Source organism: Camelus dromedarius, unplaced genomic scaffold, assembly GCF_036321535.1.
Source record: "Camelus dromedarius isolate mCamDro1 unplaced genomic scaffold, mCamDro1.pat HAP1_SCAFFOLD_185, whole genome shotgun sequence".
Classification (NCBI taxonomy): domain Eukaryota; kingdom Metazoa; phylum Chordata; class Mammalia; order Artiodactyla; family Camelidae; genus Camelus; species Camelus dromedarius.
The window spans coordinates 377,618-392,221 of NW_026989816.1; the positions used below are offsets into that span (position 1 = coordinate 377,618).

Consider the following 14,604-nt stretch of genomic DNA (forward strand, 5'->3'; position numbering starts at 1 on the left):
TTAAATTGGATTTCTGCTTTGTGTCCATAGAAATATTCTCCTATTAGAAGAGGGGAAGTGGAGACATAGATATTCTGCTGAGATATTGGTGTCATCATATTTGAGTTGGAAAGGACTTATGACAGCATAGAGTTGTACCTTTTTATGGGTGAGAATCCATGATAGTGTAACTTGGACAAGAACCCGGGTCTTCTGTCTTCGTGTCCACGTGGATGAAGAGGCAACTGGTTGGGGGATGGCAGGGATCCTTCTTGCTTGATTTCCAGGGTCTTGCTAGTTTTCATTGTTCAGCTGCCTTTAGTTTATGTCCATGTGGCCTCTCATGGGAAGGTCACTATGTCCTGATAGATTGAGTTTCTAATCAGCAAAAAGGTCTGGACCCACTCATGGTTTCCAGAGATTTTCTGCTGACCTGCTGACACTTTATATACATGAGACCTAAGAAATTGCTGGATATAAAATCCTTATTGTTATCGTTTGCCCTCGAGTTCCATAGGAATGGGGTGCTGTCTCAGGCTGCCTAAGGCTAGATCTGAACAAAGATATGGTGATAGGCTGCGCAGCTGGACCCTCCCCAGTCTAATGGGATTTCCACCTTAGTTTTTAGAATCAGGCAGATTAGTTCAAATCTTGCCTTTACCAGTTATTAGCTTTGTGACCTTGAGGAAGAAACTTTACTTTTTGAGGGACCAATTTTCTTTATCTGTAAATAAGTTCAGTATTTATTTTAGGGTTTTTGTTTTAGAATTGAATGAATTCCCTCATTTATTCCTAAAATACAGATCACATGGTTCTATGCTGGTGCCTTAGTAGTTGATTACTAAGGGACTCAGCAGTGAGAATGTGGGTGAGGTCCCCTGGATAATAGAGCTTATATTCCAGGATATGCTTGTAAAAGACTGGATTGCAGTGGATTTTTAGTAAATGTCCACTCCTTTCCTAATCCCCATTGATTGTGTATATATCTTTATACTAATATATGAACAATTTTTTATTGAAATTTAAGTCTCTGTAGTATTTAAAGTATGTAGCTATAACAAAAATACGTGAAATAAAATGATCTGACTTTTATTTTCTTTTCAATAAGCAAAACAAAATAAAATAGAAAAAAAAAGAAAAAGTTTTGAAGGAGTAGAAATAATTTTATTTCCGTGGAATCAACTCCCTATGTTAGGTTTTTCGGTTGTGTTCTTAAACAGCTTATAAAATTGACAGGTTTTGTCTTCAGTGTTGATAGCTGGGTGAGTATAGTTTCTTTTTGTGGTTGTCTTTGATGAATTATTTGCACTAGATCATAAGTAATGTGCATGTTACATATTGGAAACGAGGAAACAGTGGAGACATACTACCTCCAATGCAGTCATTTTGTTACCGAGTCCAAACTCGTTCTGCTCGCTGCATGACAGGCCAATAAACCGGGAGATGAGGTGTTGGAGCAAGGAATAGTGACTTTATTTGCAAAGCTGGCAGATCCAGAAGATGGCAGACTGATGTCCTGGAGAATCATCTTCCACAAGTCAGAATTGTGTCTCCTTTTATACTAAAAAGGGGCGGGGTTTTGGTTAGTTGTTGGAAACTTCTTGCTGTATGAATTGCTTGTCCTTTGAATCCGCTGTTCTTGCAGCTGTCCATGCGGATCAAATCATGTTGCCCCTGTGAAACCTCCAAAAAAAAAAAACAAAGGTTATTCTCTATTTTGCAACTTGCCATCTCTACATAAGTGCAGATGAATTAGCATCCTTCAAGATCACGGCCAGGAGAATAGGCTGTCCTGGATATTTCAGTCTAAAGGCAACTTTCTTTTACAAATGGTGCAGAGCTAGCCAGTCTGAGCCTAGAAAACAGGGCACAGGGTTAAAGCCAAAGGAACAGACCTAACATGGGGTCAAAATTGTTCTTTTCTATTACAATTCCCTTTTCTGCTTCATAGATAATTTTAGTAAGAAACATGAGCAATTTTGTATTTTTGCTTCTTAATAACCGATAAGTGGGCCAAATATATTTTTGTGAGCAGAGATGCTGTGCGGGCATAGGGGTCACAGCACACTCTTGTTGGGGGTGGCCAACCCTGAAACATGTCTGATGCCACGTGAGTGTTGGTGAGGGTCCCCCTAGCCAGCGGCACTCTTCAGGAAGTAGCATATGTGCTTTGACTTCTTGAGACCTCATTTTCGGCTGCAGGAAATTTTTTCAGATACTGCGATTGAAAAATCACTCCAGCTGGGGATAATTAGGGAAAAAAGGAAAAGGAAAAGGGTTTGGAGTAGAGTAGAAGAGAAGGACATAAGATCACGGAGCCTGAGTGCTTGGCAGCGGGGCCTCGGGAGAGAGGGGAGCAGAGTTGGGGAGGGGCCTGACCCCGGAACCAGCTCCTGCACCTGTCGCCGTGCCCAAGCCACGTAGGTTTCAATTGGCCTGGGCCACCTCTCTGGGCTGGATCTCACCCTGGGCAGAACCTTGAGTATCGAATGTAAGGGGTGGGCAGCACTCACTTAGGGGGTCACTGTGGATTTCAGTCAAGTCCACAGTGCCTTTTCTGGTCATGTGCCTTCACTTGTCCTTTATCTCAGGATCTGAGGAGGAGGAGAAAGGAACTCAGGCAGAGATCCAGGAAGATATCCGACTGTGTTAAGTGAGGACAGACACAGTTACAAGGGGACCGAGGACACTTGCAGCAAAGTAAAATGACTTCACAACTCTTGCTTCAGAGCTGCAGGTGTGAGAGAGCCTAAGCCTGTTTCAGAGTGCAGGGGACAAGCGGAAAGGAATGGCAAAATTTCCACTGACAATTGAAATTATGTTAAATAGCCTGCTACTGTTGCTTGTATCACTTGAATGAATGCAGGCATAATTCTGTGGGCATTTATATGTTCACTCAACCCCACCAGCCACTCTTGCCCCCATCGGGGATGGGCTTTCTCAAGCACAGTGCACCTCCTGCTTCGGTGGGCCACGCTGCGTGTCCTCGCCTGGGGCCGGGCTGCTGCAGGGCACTGAGTCCCTGAGGCACCGCCTGTGATAAACGACAGGAACATCTCTGCTATCGACTGAGGGCCTCCTTTTCCCCCTGCAGTGTAAGAATTCTGGTGACTGTTAGAAGCATGCTTCCAAGCTGTCCGTGTCCTCGGCATCCAGAAGCGGAGCCTGGAAGCTACTGAATTTCTCCAGAATGCGTTCTACATTCACCTTCGGCAGGTGAGTGTATGTCCTTACACAAGTGGAGGAATTACTGCCATTTTCCTGGAACTTACTCACCACTTGTCCATCTGATTTTTCTGTGCTAGGATTCAGTATGGCCTGCTAAAAAATCTGGAGTCAGATCTTGAAACCCTGATGAAGAGGATTATTTATTTTATTTCACTATATGATAATCTTTTACTTTCAAAATTCAGAATTTTTTGTTCTTTCAGGCATTTTTGAGGGGGTTGGCAAAACAAATTTGCTCTTACCGTCTTTGCGACCTGTTGCTTTGTGCCTCTCACCTGTCTTCTGTCACTTGTGAGGCAGTTCCATTTGTGACCCTGTCCGGGTTGTTCATGTTATACAACATAAAGTCTGTAAAAGTACAGACTTTTACTCCGAAGACATTCCACAAATAACTTCTTAAATCTGGGTGTGGTTTTAAGAAGACAGAATCATTAGAACATGTAATTGCAGGTTGCTAGTGCAAAATCCCCAAATCAATAGTCTAGCTCAACATCTAAAATCTTTCTAATCTACCTTGGATTTGTATGGATAAGTGAAGCAATTTGCTAAGTATTGAACACCAGGGTTAGAATACAGGCTGGTGTATCTCAGCAGGTCCTCCTGAGCCAGCGCTGTGCCAGAGGGCGGGGCTGAGGGGGAGAGGGTGGGCCGAGGGAGAGGGCGGGGCCTTGGGGAAAGAGGAGGGCCAAGGAGGAGGGGGGTCCTGCCCTCCCTGAGCTGACAGTTTCATGGCAAACACCTTCACCATGTGAAGAACTTGGAGATTCTTCTAAGAACACTAGGTTTGAAAAGAGTCATAAAAGAACGGGAGTGACAAAATCCAATTTGTCTCAAGTAGGGGAGAGCAGCTGGAAGGCCACTTGGGAGACTCGTGAGTCCAGGTGGGCAGTGTTGGTGGCTTCTACCTGAGCGGTGGGACAGTCAGTGGAACAGTCACCGGGAAAAAATGAACAGATTTTAGGCATGTTTAGATGGTAAAAAGGAAAGGATGAATGATGTCTGTGAAGGTAGGATGGAGTAAGGCCCAGGTTTCTGGGTGGATTAATGAGGTAAATAATGGTCCTGCTGTGCTCTGAGGAGGGAAAGCTGCAGAGGGAGCTTTGGGGGAACCCTGATGAGTTCAGCTGTGGATAGAGTGAAAGGCTGTTAAATGTGTGGTCTGGGAGCTCAGGTGAGAGCCAGTAGCGAGTAGGGGGAGGGGAGAGAGACGTTCAAATCATTTTGTCTTGTGAGCATACAAATAATTATGAGTAATGATACACTTACGCCTCTATATTCTGGATTTAACACCCATTAACATTTTGTTATATTGACTGCAGAGGTTCCTAATATTTTTTAATAGAAATAAAATAAATAGAAACAAAATAGTGGGGTTAATAAACATCTTAGAGTTGATGTGTGTCCTTCTATGTATTTTGATACCTCATCTGTTTATAACCATAATCTATAAAAAGTTAACTAGTTTAGCATAAGTGTTAAACAGAGGGACGTGACACACAGTTTTGGGGCTTGAAGCTGATCTTCTCGGGCAAATTATGTAGCTTCTCTGTACCTTTGTTCCATCTTCTGTGACTGCCCCCGGGCCCCTCATCACAGATGATTTCCTAGACTAGATGATGGGAGGGAGGCTGCTGAAGGGAGTAAGAAGTGGCAACTGCTAGGGACACTTAAGAGAGAGACAAAAAGAGATTAAAGTCAATAAACTCAGTACAAACAAATACTCTCAAAAGAGAAAGAATCCTGCAGTGTTTTGAGCCACTTAGCATAAGGGAAACAAAATCACGTGGACCCAAAGCTCTTGAGCATGTGAGTATTGTGGGTGGGAAGGTGTCATCAGAAAAGAGTTGAGAAAAGGTCTTTTGGTTTCCCTTGACGTTTCCAGTAAGTATGGGGAGCAGAAGTGAAAACCCTCAGCTTCAGTGGAAGCTGCTGTTTTGTGTGAAACTGACCAAACTTTGGAGACCAGTCATCAGCGGTGCTGGCAAATGAAGAGATTTCGGGATTGGGTGGGGCACTTGCTGTGACTTCCAGGTGACCTACTGGCTGGGGGCTGTATGGCGGGCAGTAGGTTTGCAGGGAGACCCGGGCATAATCCCTGGTTCTGAGGCTGCTGGTCTGACTAGCAGACCTGGGCACAGGCAGTCCTAACGGGGCAGCTCGGGATGTGGCCTGGGACACTTGCTGTGCTGAGGGCGAAAAGAGGTCTTCCCTGTGGGGGTGTCCCTGCGGAGAGTGGGAACGTGTTCCTGCAGGGGAGGAAGAGCCTCTGAGCAGGGTGCTGGATGCACAGGCAAGACCACCCTGAGCACTGAGGGTTTGGGGAGCCGGAAGTCACACAGTGGCCCGAGCAGCCTTGTTCCTGAGAAACTAGAGGGAGAAGAGGCTGAAAAGTCAGGCTAGGGTCAGACACTGTGGTGGGTTATGAGTGACAGTAAAGGACTGGTCAGGCAGGCACGAGAGAACCCTGTGGGTGTCCCAGCTGGAGCGTCACGCCAGAGGGTGGAGCTGAGTTATAGACTTTGCCACTTATTAGCTGTGTGACTTTGAGCAAGATTACCCCACCTCTCTATATATACCTTCATCTGTAAAATGACACAGTGACAAGCTCGTGTCATCAGAAGGCTTAGTTTAGCTCTGATCCTCTGTGTCCAGTCCTGTCAGTGCTGCCCTGCAAGTTTCTGCAGTGGCTGCTCTTACCCTGAGATGGGAGGGCATATAGGGAATTTGTAGCGCCCGAGGGCAGGAAGGGGTTGCTTTAAAAACAGACATGTAGCCGCCTGCAGCTGCAGGCCTGCAGGCAGTTTGGTTGATGGTCCTGGAGAGGACTTTGGAGGCCTTAGCATCGTCATAAGACTTGTTTTCCCTTGGGGGCCAGAATTGCCTATGCAGATTAATGTGGAATATTTGGGCTTCTGGCAAAGCTGTTTTCAGAGATGGTAATATACATAACATATCGTAGAAAATATAATGCTTTTATTTAATCTGTGGGACTTTGGAGCTGTTGGGAACACCTCTGTTGGCCTGGTCTCCACGGAGGACACTAGGGGTCGGCAGAGCGTGCGGGAGGGCAGGTAGACTGCAGTGCTGCTGCGGGGTGTTCTCCCGAGTAGAGCACTCTGCTGAGTTGACTCTTCTCTGAGTTTGGTTGCCAGATGAGCAGACAGCAAATTAATGAGTTCTGGTGGGATTGTATAATGACAGAAAGAAAGAGGGACCCGTAGTTTTTCTGGACTAGAACACGCTTTTGGTTCCTGATCCAGTGTGTTCCATTACAGAATTGATGAGTTGTGTCTATTCTGGGACTTGTCGACTGAAAGAAATGTGTAGCCTGAAAGTTTAGTGTTACACTTTATTAGGAGGGAGGACTCGAGGCGGGATGACAGCCTTCAAATCTGTCTGAGGGACTGCTCCCAAGAAGTAGGGGAGGAACTAGGATTATATAGGAGCTTTACAACAAAGACCAGGGAGTTGGAACAATAAAAGTTTGCTTGTTATCTAAAGAAATCCAGGCATCTCAAGTTAAAGAATTTAGTGCCTTTGTATGTATCATTTCACCTCACTGGATTCATTCTTTAGACAAGCACTTAGCTATCTAGGGCAATTATCCTGTCTTCTTATTCTCAGTCTGTTCAGAGGGCAGCATTGTGAGTGGCTGTAGAGGCTGGGCTTCAGGTCTGTCCGCACTGGGGGGTGGCGGCAGCCTTGATGACTTGGTTTCAGCATTCTTTGTTTACTGACATGGTTGTAGTATTTTAATTCACATTGTAGTATTTTCATTCACAGACTGATTGTGGATAAACTGGAAACTTGCAAAGGAAACGAGATGGAATTACTGTAGGTACCTTCTACTTTAATAAGCCGTGTGCAAACATAAACATGGAGGAAGCATACATTTGAATTTGGTGGTGTAGGGAATGGTTTCTGCACATTACAGGAGAACGCAAGGCAGAATATCTCTTCTTTGTTGGCAGGGATGTGGGTCAACCTGTCTTTTCTGTAGCGGTTTCTGAGAGCACTTTATGGTAATTAACAAACATTGACAAACGGTGGCACACTTTGCATTTAAGAGCTGACCTGTGCAAACGTGTATTGGACAGGTGGATTTCATAGGCAAGTGGTGAGGTGGATTGGAGAGAGGTGTAGCCCAGGCCTGGGCTCAGATTCAGGTTTAAATCGTCATTTCCTCACCAAAGGACCTTGGACTAGAGTGTAACCTCCATTAAACTGTTGGTGAATCTGTGAAATATGCATTATAATATTCGTTTCTTCCTGGGTTTGTTGTAAGTTTAAACAGTATTATAACACACATGAAACACTTAACAGGCACTTAGCAGTGTTCACTGTGTCCTTCCGCCCCGCTTAGCGTGTGTCACAGCCGTAAAGGTAGCATGTGCCTGTTGAGGACGTACTGGTAGCCCCTTGAATAGGTTGTGAATTTGGTGATTTCCTTTAATCCTTGAAACTCTACGTGCCATGGGCAGTTATTTTCATGAACAGATGAGGAATCTTAGGGTAAAGAAGACGGTGTAATTTGCCCAAAGTCAGACCATAATTTTGGGTGCAGGGGCCTCTGTTCAGCATGGGCCCCTGGGCTTTCTGCCCTCTCCGTTCAGCACCAGAGCCAGACGTGGAGTCGCCTGTCTCCCAGCCCAGAATATCCGGCAGGCAGCAACACAAACCTGGACCTGTGCTGCTTAAGCAAACACTCCGGAGGGGAGGCAGGTACTAAAGGAATAAATGTAAAAACAGACGACTGCAAACTGTTATCAGCTCAGAGAAGGAAAGGAACTCGTCTCGCCGTGCAGAGCTAGGAGCTTTCCCTTCGGGGCTGCTCTGGGGGCGTTCATTTCAGCTAAACAAACTCCGCTCCTGCACCAAGGCATGAAGGCAGGGTGCATGTAACCAGGCTGACTGGGCCTCGTTGATCATACTCATTCCTAATCCAGTGTCAGCTGTCACGGGCACTTACCTAGTAAACAGATGTCGGCCATAATCATCACGCACTTTGCTTGGTAGTTTTATTGGCCCCACTTTTGAGATGAGGTAATTGAAGCTGGGGAGATTGCTGCATGCCCGTGATTACCTTGGAAATACCCCTACTGGTCTTTCAACTTAGACTGGTGTGGCTGTTACATCCCAGCCCTGTGAATGGCATCGTGTAGCTTCTACCAAGTTGCCCAAATGACTGACATTGATTTTCTTAATCCGTAGGAAATGGTATGTGACAATAAGAGAACAGGTGTTAAGAAATTCTTTGGAAAACTAGAACAAAATCCAATACTTCCCCAGCTGGGGTAGCGTACCCAGTGTCACTCATCCCACTCACAGCCTGGCACCTCCTCCCTCCCGACTCCGTGTTCAGAAGCCACTCTGAGCCTTCGAAGAACATTTTGCCTCATGACACTGTTGACTAAGACCTATGACCTCTCTGTCCCTGGTTAACTCTCTCTTCAAGGCCATTTAAATTTTATGCAGGCTCCTCCACTCCGATGTAAGAAAAGACTCTTTAAACTTCTTGATGAAGCTCCTTAATGAAGATCTTGTGAAGGAAACCTAGTCAAAACCTGGGATGTATGCACACAGTGACTGCAACCTCAGCACTTTGTGAAGTTCAGAATCAGAGGGGTGGGAGACTCAGGAAAGGCTTTTTAAGGTAGAAAGGGGAAAGTGAAAGGATGCAGGCTGTGTGAGACTGAAACATCTCTGTCCCAGCCAGCAAGGCACCTGCGTTCAGGATGGTGTATGGGGAGTACAGAGTTCTCACAAAGAAAGAAGTGGTGGGATGGGAGGGTGGACAGATAGATTCTTTACTAGGGAAGGAAATAGTGGTCTGAAAATTTCCTGGTTGAATAAGAGGACTGTGACATGATGTGCTTGCATTTTGGAGAGAAGGGTTTTGTGGGGACAGGCCTAGGAGAACGCTCTCTGGCTGGGGAGTCAGCACAACAGAGAACCACAGAGAACCGGGCTGACCTCAGGGCCCCTGCTGGGGGAGGGGCTGCCCGCCATTTTGGTCCTGGGGGCTACTTCTGTCCCTTAGCTGGGGCCTCAGAACTCCCTTCACATCCCAGTCCTGTTGATACAAGAAAACACATGTGGGGCATGGGAAGGGCTGTGTCCCAGGCTTTGGTTGAGCCCCTGGAATGTGCCCCACCAGACGTGGGTCCTTGGCTTCATGCAGGAAAGATTTCAAGAGCAAGCCACTGTTGAGTAAAGGTAGATTTATTCACAGAGACACGTTGAAAGGCAGGAGAAATGCCACGAGGTGTGGGGGTTGGGTGCTCAGATTAAAAGTAGGTACACACTCCACAGACAAATTGTGGGCCTTCTCCGAAGAGGGAGAGAGAGTGATGACCACGAGGTGGCGCTGTGTTGCTGGTTTTCATGGGCTTGGTTGTTTTATATGCTAATAATTAGAAGGAGCAGCCTAAGGGCAAGGGGCTGGGATTCCCAGGGATTTGGCCATTTCCCACCTTTTGACATTTTGTGGCTAGCCTTGGGATGGCCATGGTGCCTTGGGGCGTGTTATTCACCATGTTACTATTACAATGGGTGTATAATGAAGCTCAAGATCTGCTAGAAGTAAAATCTCTTCATCCTGAGCCTCAAGGCCTACTGGGGGTTGAATCCTTCACCATTTTGATGTTAATTGCTGTGGACTTCTTTGAATGGCTGTGCTCTGGCCCCTTCCATCCTGTCTCACTGTGTTGACACAGAGAGAGCAAAGGCCGGGCCCTGCCTGTGCTCCTGCATTTAACAGGGAGAGGGGTGGGGTGGGCTGATGATGACTCTGAGTGGTGAGAAGTATGTTTCACATTTTCCCACGTGGGAGATGGGGACCTGCCAGCAGCCACCGCAGATTTATCTCACGGGCATTATCGCTTGTGTCACTCATCTTTTTCTATTTTTCTTTCTTTTTTTTTCAAGTATTTAATCTAAATTTAACATCAGGTTTTCTTAGGAAAGAAATTTCTCTTTTTCTTTTCTTTGGGCCTCTTTTGGGGGGGGTAGGTAATTAGGTGTATTTATCTGTTAGAGGAGGCCCTGGCGGTTGAACCCGGGACCCCGTGCACGCTAAGCACACGGTCTACCACTGAGCTCTACCACCCGCCCCATCATCTTTTACTTTTTGCTTTAGCTGCCAAGAATCTTACGGCTGAATTTCTAGTCGGCCTTTAACACTTACCCTGACTTCATGGCATTCGTTTTTATGAGTTTACCTCCCCCTGGTTTCATTTAAGTATTGAATCTCCATTTTCTCTTCACTCTAACTTTTGTCTTTTTGTTGTTATGGTTGTTAAGCTGTGTTAAAAATTGTTTAATTTCTCTTTTAGCAGGAGGCTGAAAGTAAATAAATATGTAAACAAACATCACACTTAAATGTTTTATACATTCTAAGCTGTTTATTAGTTACTTAAAAACCGAATTGAATACTGAAGTGATAACATTTTAAAATTATTTTTTAACATTTTATAAAAGTATAGCTGATTTACAATATGATATGTTTCAGGTGTACAATAGTTGCACAATTTTTATTGTTATGCTCCATTTATAGTTATTGTAAAACATTGGCTATATTCCCTGTGTCGTAAGATACATCCCTGTAGCGTGTTTATGTTACATGGAGCAGTTTGTATAAGAAAGTTGGGTAATACAAAGTCTGGGGCGTGGCTCTGTCTAACCCATGTTCCCGGTCACCCTTCCTGTCAGAGCCCAGGCCCTCACTCCTGTCTGCAGGGGAGCGACTGGAGGCAGCCCTCATCAGCGCTGGCACCACCCTCTGAGTGGCAGTGACAGCAGTGACTGTGTGTGGACGTGCAAAGTGTTGTTCCAGGAGCTTTACATGCATTTCTGCATTTAAAAATTAAAGCCCTCCTGTGAGGAATCATTTTAGATTTTTAATTAATAATACATTTTATTTTGATTTTGAGAGTTCAAACTTCCAGAAAATTTACTGGAATAGTACAATAAACGCTTAGATACAGTTCACCTAAAAGGGCACTGTTTGCCCTTTTGTGTCTGGCTTATTTCAGTATAAACTTTCAAGGTTCATCCATGTTGTAGCCTCAGTCAGTACTTTATTCTTTTGGTTTTATAATATCCTTTTTCTTTTTTTTTTTTCGTTTTTTCTCTATTTAAAAATATTTTCATTGAATTCTAGTCAGTTTATAATGTTGCGTCAGTTTATAATTTTGCATCAGTTTCTTGTGTACAGCACAACACTTCATTTATATAGGAACATACATGTATTCATTTTCATATTCTTTTTCAACATAAGTTACTATAAGTTATTAAATATATTCTCCTGTGCTATACAGTATAAACTTGCTGTTTACTCTATACATACTCAGTATCTGCAAATCTTGAACTCCCAATTTATTTCTTCCCACACCCTCTCCCCTCTGGTAACCATAGTTTGGTTTCTATGTCTGTGTGTCTGTTTCTGTTCTGTAGATAAGTTTATCTTTTTGTTTCTTTGTTTTTTTAGATTCCACATGTGAGCGATCTTATATGGTATTTTTCTTTCTCTTTCTGGCTTACTTCACTTAGAATGACATTCTCCAGGTCCATTCATGTTTCTACAAATGGCATTATTTTATTATTTTTTTATGGCTGAATAGTAGTCTATTGTACAAATATACTACAACCTCTTTATCCAGTCATCTGTCAGTGGACATTTAGGTTGTTTCCATGTCTTGCTATTGTAAATAGTGCTGCTGTGAATATTTGGGGGAAGGTGTCTTTTTGAATTACGGTTCCTTCTGGATATATGCCCAGGAGTGGGATTGCTGGGTCATATGGGAGGTCAATGTTTTGTCTTTTGAGGAACCTCTGTACTGTTTTCCACAATGGCTCCACCAAACTGCAACCACAGTGTAGGAGGGTTCCCTATTCTCCACAGCCTCTCCAGCATTTATTGTTTGTGAACTTCTGAATGATGTCTATTCTGACTGGTGAGATGTGATATTTGATTGCAGTTTTGATTTGCATTTCTCTGATAATGATATTGAGCATTTTTTCATGTGCATATTGGCCATTTGGATGTCTTCATTGGAGAAAAGCTTCCTTAGGCCTTCTGCCCATTTTTGAATTGAATTGTTTGTTTTTCTTTCTTATCAAGTGTAAAAGGTGTTATATATTCTGGGAATTAAGCCCTTGTCAGTCTCATTTATTGCAACTATTTTCTCCCATTCCATAGGTTGTCTTTTAGTTTTGCTTACTGTTTCCTTTGCTGTGCAAAACCTTGTAAGTTTAATTACATCCCACTTGTATATTTTTGCTTGTATTTCTATTGCTTGAGTAGACTGCTCTAGGAGAACATTGCTGAGATGTATGTCAGATATTTTGCCTATGTTTTCTTCTAAGAGGTTTATAGTGTCTTGTCTACATGTTTAAGTCTTTAAGCCATTTTGAATTTATTTTTGTGTATGCTGTGAGGGAGTAGTCTAACTTCATTGATTTACATGCAGCTGTCCAGTTTTCCCTACACCATTTCTGAAGAGGCTGTCTTTACTCCATTGTATGTTCTCACCTCCTTTGTCAAAGATTCAATGACCAAAAGTTTGTGGGCCTATTCTTGGTAATTTTGTTTATCCGTTCATTGATGGATGGATATTGTTTGTAACCTTTGGCTACTCTGAATGATACTGCCATGAATATTGATGTGCAAGTTTTTGTGAGAATATGTTTTCATTCTGTTGGCTGTACAGTTGGCCCTCCATATCTGTAGTTTCCACTTCATGGATCCAGATGGCTGGTGGTAAAGGGAATCGAACTTCCTTGGATTATGGTATCCAGGTTGGGGGGTTCCTGAAACCAACCCCCCGAGGATACTGAGGGATGACTCTACATGTAGGAGAGGAATTGCTGAGCCATATATCTCTAACATTTTGAGGAAACACCAGACTTCTCCAAAGAAGCTGCACCATTGTCCCTTTCCACTGGCCGCAAATGAGGTATCTCTGCCTCCTCAACGACACTTGTTATTGTCCATGTTTTGATTATAACCGTCCTAGTGGGTGTAAAATGAGAACTCATTTTGATTTTGATTTGGCTAGTGATGCTGAGCTTCTTTTCATGTGCTTATTGGCCATTTGTGTATTTATTTAAATCCTTGGCAAATTTAAACATTGGGTCGATTTTCTTTGTATTGTTCAGTTGTAAGCATTTTTTATATATCCTGAATACTAGTCTCTTCTTAGATACATGCTTTGCAAAATTTTTCTCCTATTCTGCAGATTGTCCTTTCACTTTAGTTTTCTTAAGCATTAAAACAATTTCTTTACAGGGGAGGTAATTAGATGTATTGATTTATTTTATTTTTCTTGCTAAGGATGCACTCTGTCACTTGATATACCCCCTTCCCCTGTCATTTCACTTTCTTGATGATGTAATTTGTAACAAAAAGGTTTTAATTTTGATGAAGTCCAGTTTATCTGCTTTTTTCTTCTATCACTTGTGCTCTTCGTATTGTATCTAGGAAACCAAAGCCTATCCTAGGACCACAAAGATTTATACTGCGTCTTCTTTTGGAAAGTTTGTAGGTTTAGTTTTTACGTTTCTGTCTGTGATCAATTTTGAATTAATTTTTATTTATTTAAAATATGGGGGTCCAGATTCCAGATTCATTCTTTTGCCTGCAGATACTCAGCACTCCCTGCACCATTTGTTGAATAGACTATTCTTTCAATGGAGTGTTGTTGGCACCCTTGTGGAAAACTGACTGTAAATGTAAGTTTTTTCCCCCTGGGTTTTTATTATGTCTCATAGATTTATTTATCCAAACTTATGCCAGTACCATACTGACTTAGTACTATAGCTTTTTAGTACCCTTTAAAGTGAGTCCTCCAACTTTGCTCTGCTTTTTCAAGATTGTTTTGGCTGACCTGGGCCCCTTGCACTTCCATATGAATTTTGGGATCACTTTTTCAATTTTTGCAAAGAAGTCAGCTGGAATATTGATAAGGATTCCACTGAATTTGTAACTCACTTTGGGGAGTCTTAACATTTTTAACAATATTGTCTACCATTCCATGAACATGGGATGTGTTCCATATATGTAGATCTTTTAAGTATTATTTTGGTGATACATCAAAATATTCAATGTACAAATCTTGTAAATTTTTGTTAAATGTATCTCTCATTTTATTTTTAATGCTGTTGTAAATGGAAAGGCTGAGCTTCTTGAGGGTAGGACTATATATTAATTTGTTTATTTCTAGGATTTCTACACAGCAAATACCCTAGGTTTATATTTGCTACATAAATCTATCCACAACTCTTCCCACCCCCGTGTTATAAGAAACCAAGACCCAGGTTAAGCTACCTGAACACCTATGTGGAAGTGAGAAATGAGACCCTTGGGTGGGGCTTTGTGAAGATGATACTTAGAGCTTA

At 43.1% G+C, this 14,604-nt stretch overlaps 1 long non-coding RNA gene across 1 annotated transcript in view; it reads left to right on the forward strand.

Moving 5' to 3' along the window:
- The window catches only part of LOC135320845 (uncharacterized), a 51,190-nt gene extending 36,931 nt beyond the window's left edge, over positions 1–14,259 (forward strand). The window contains exons 5-6 of the long non-coding RNA XR_010380193.1: positions 3,074–3,195; positions 13,851–14,259. This is a non-coding gene — a long non-coding RNA (uncharacterized LOC135320845). The remainder of the gene's footprint in view (positions 1–3,073; positions 3,196–13,850) is intronic.
- Positions 14,260–14,604: the final 345 nt, after the last annotated feature.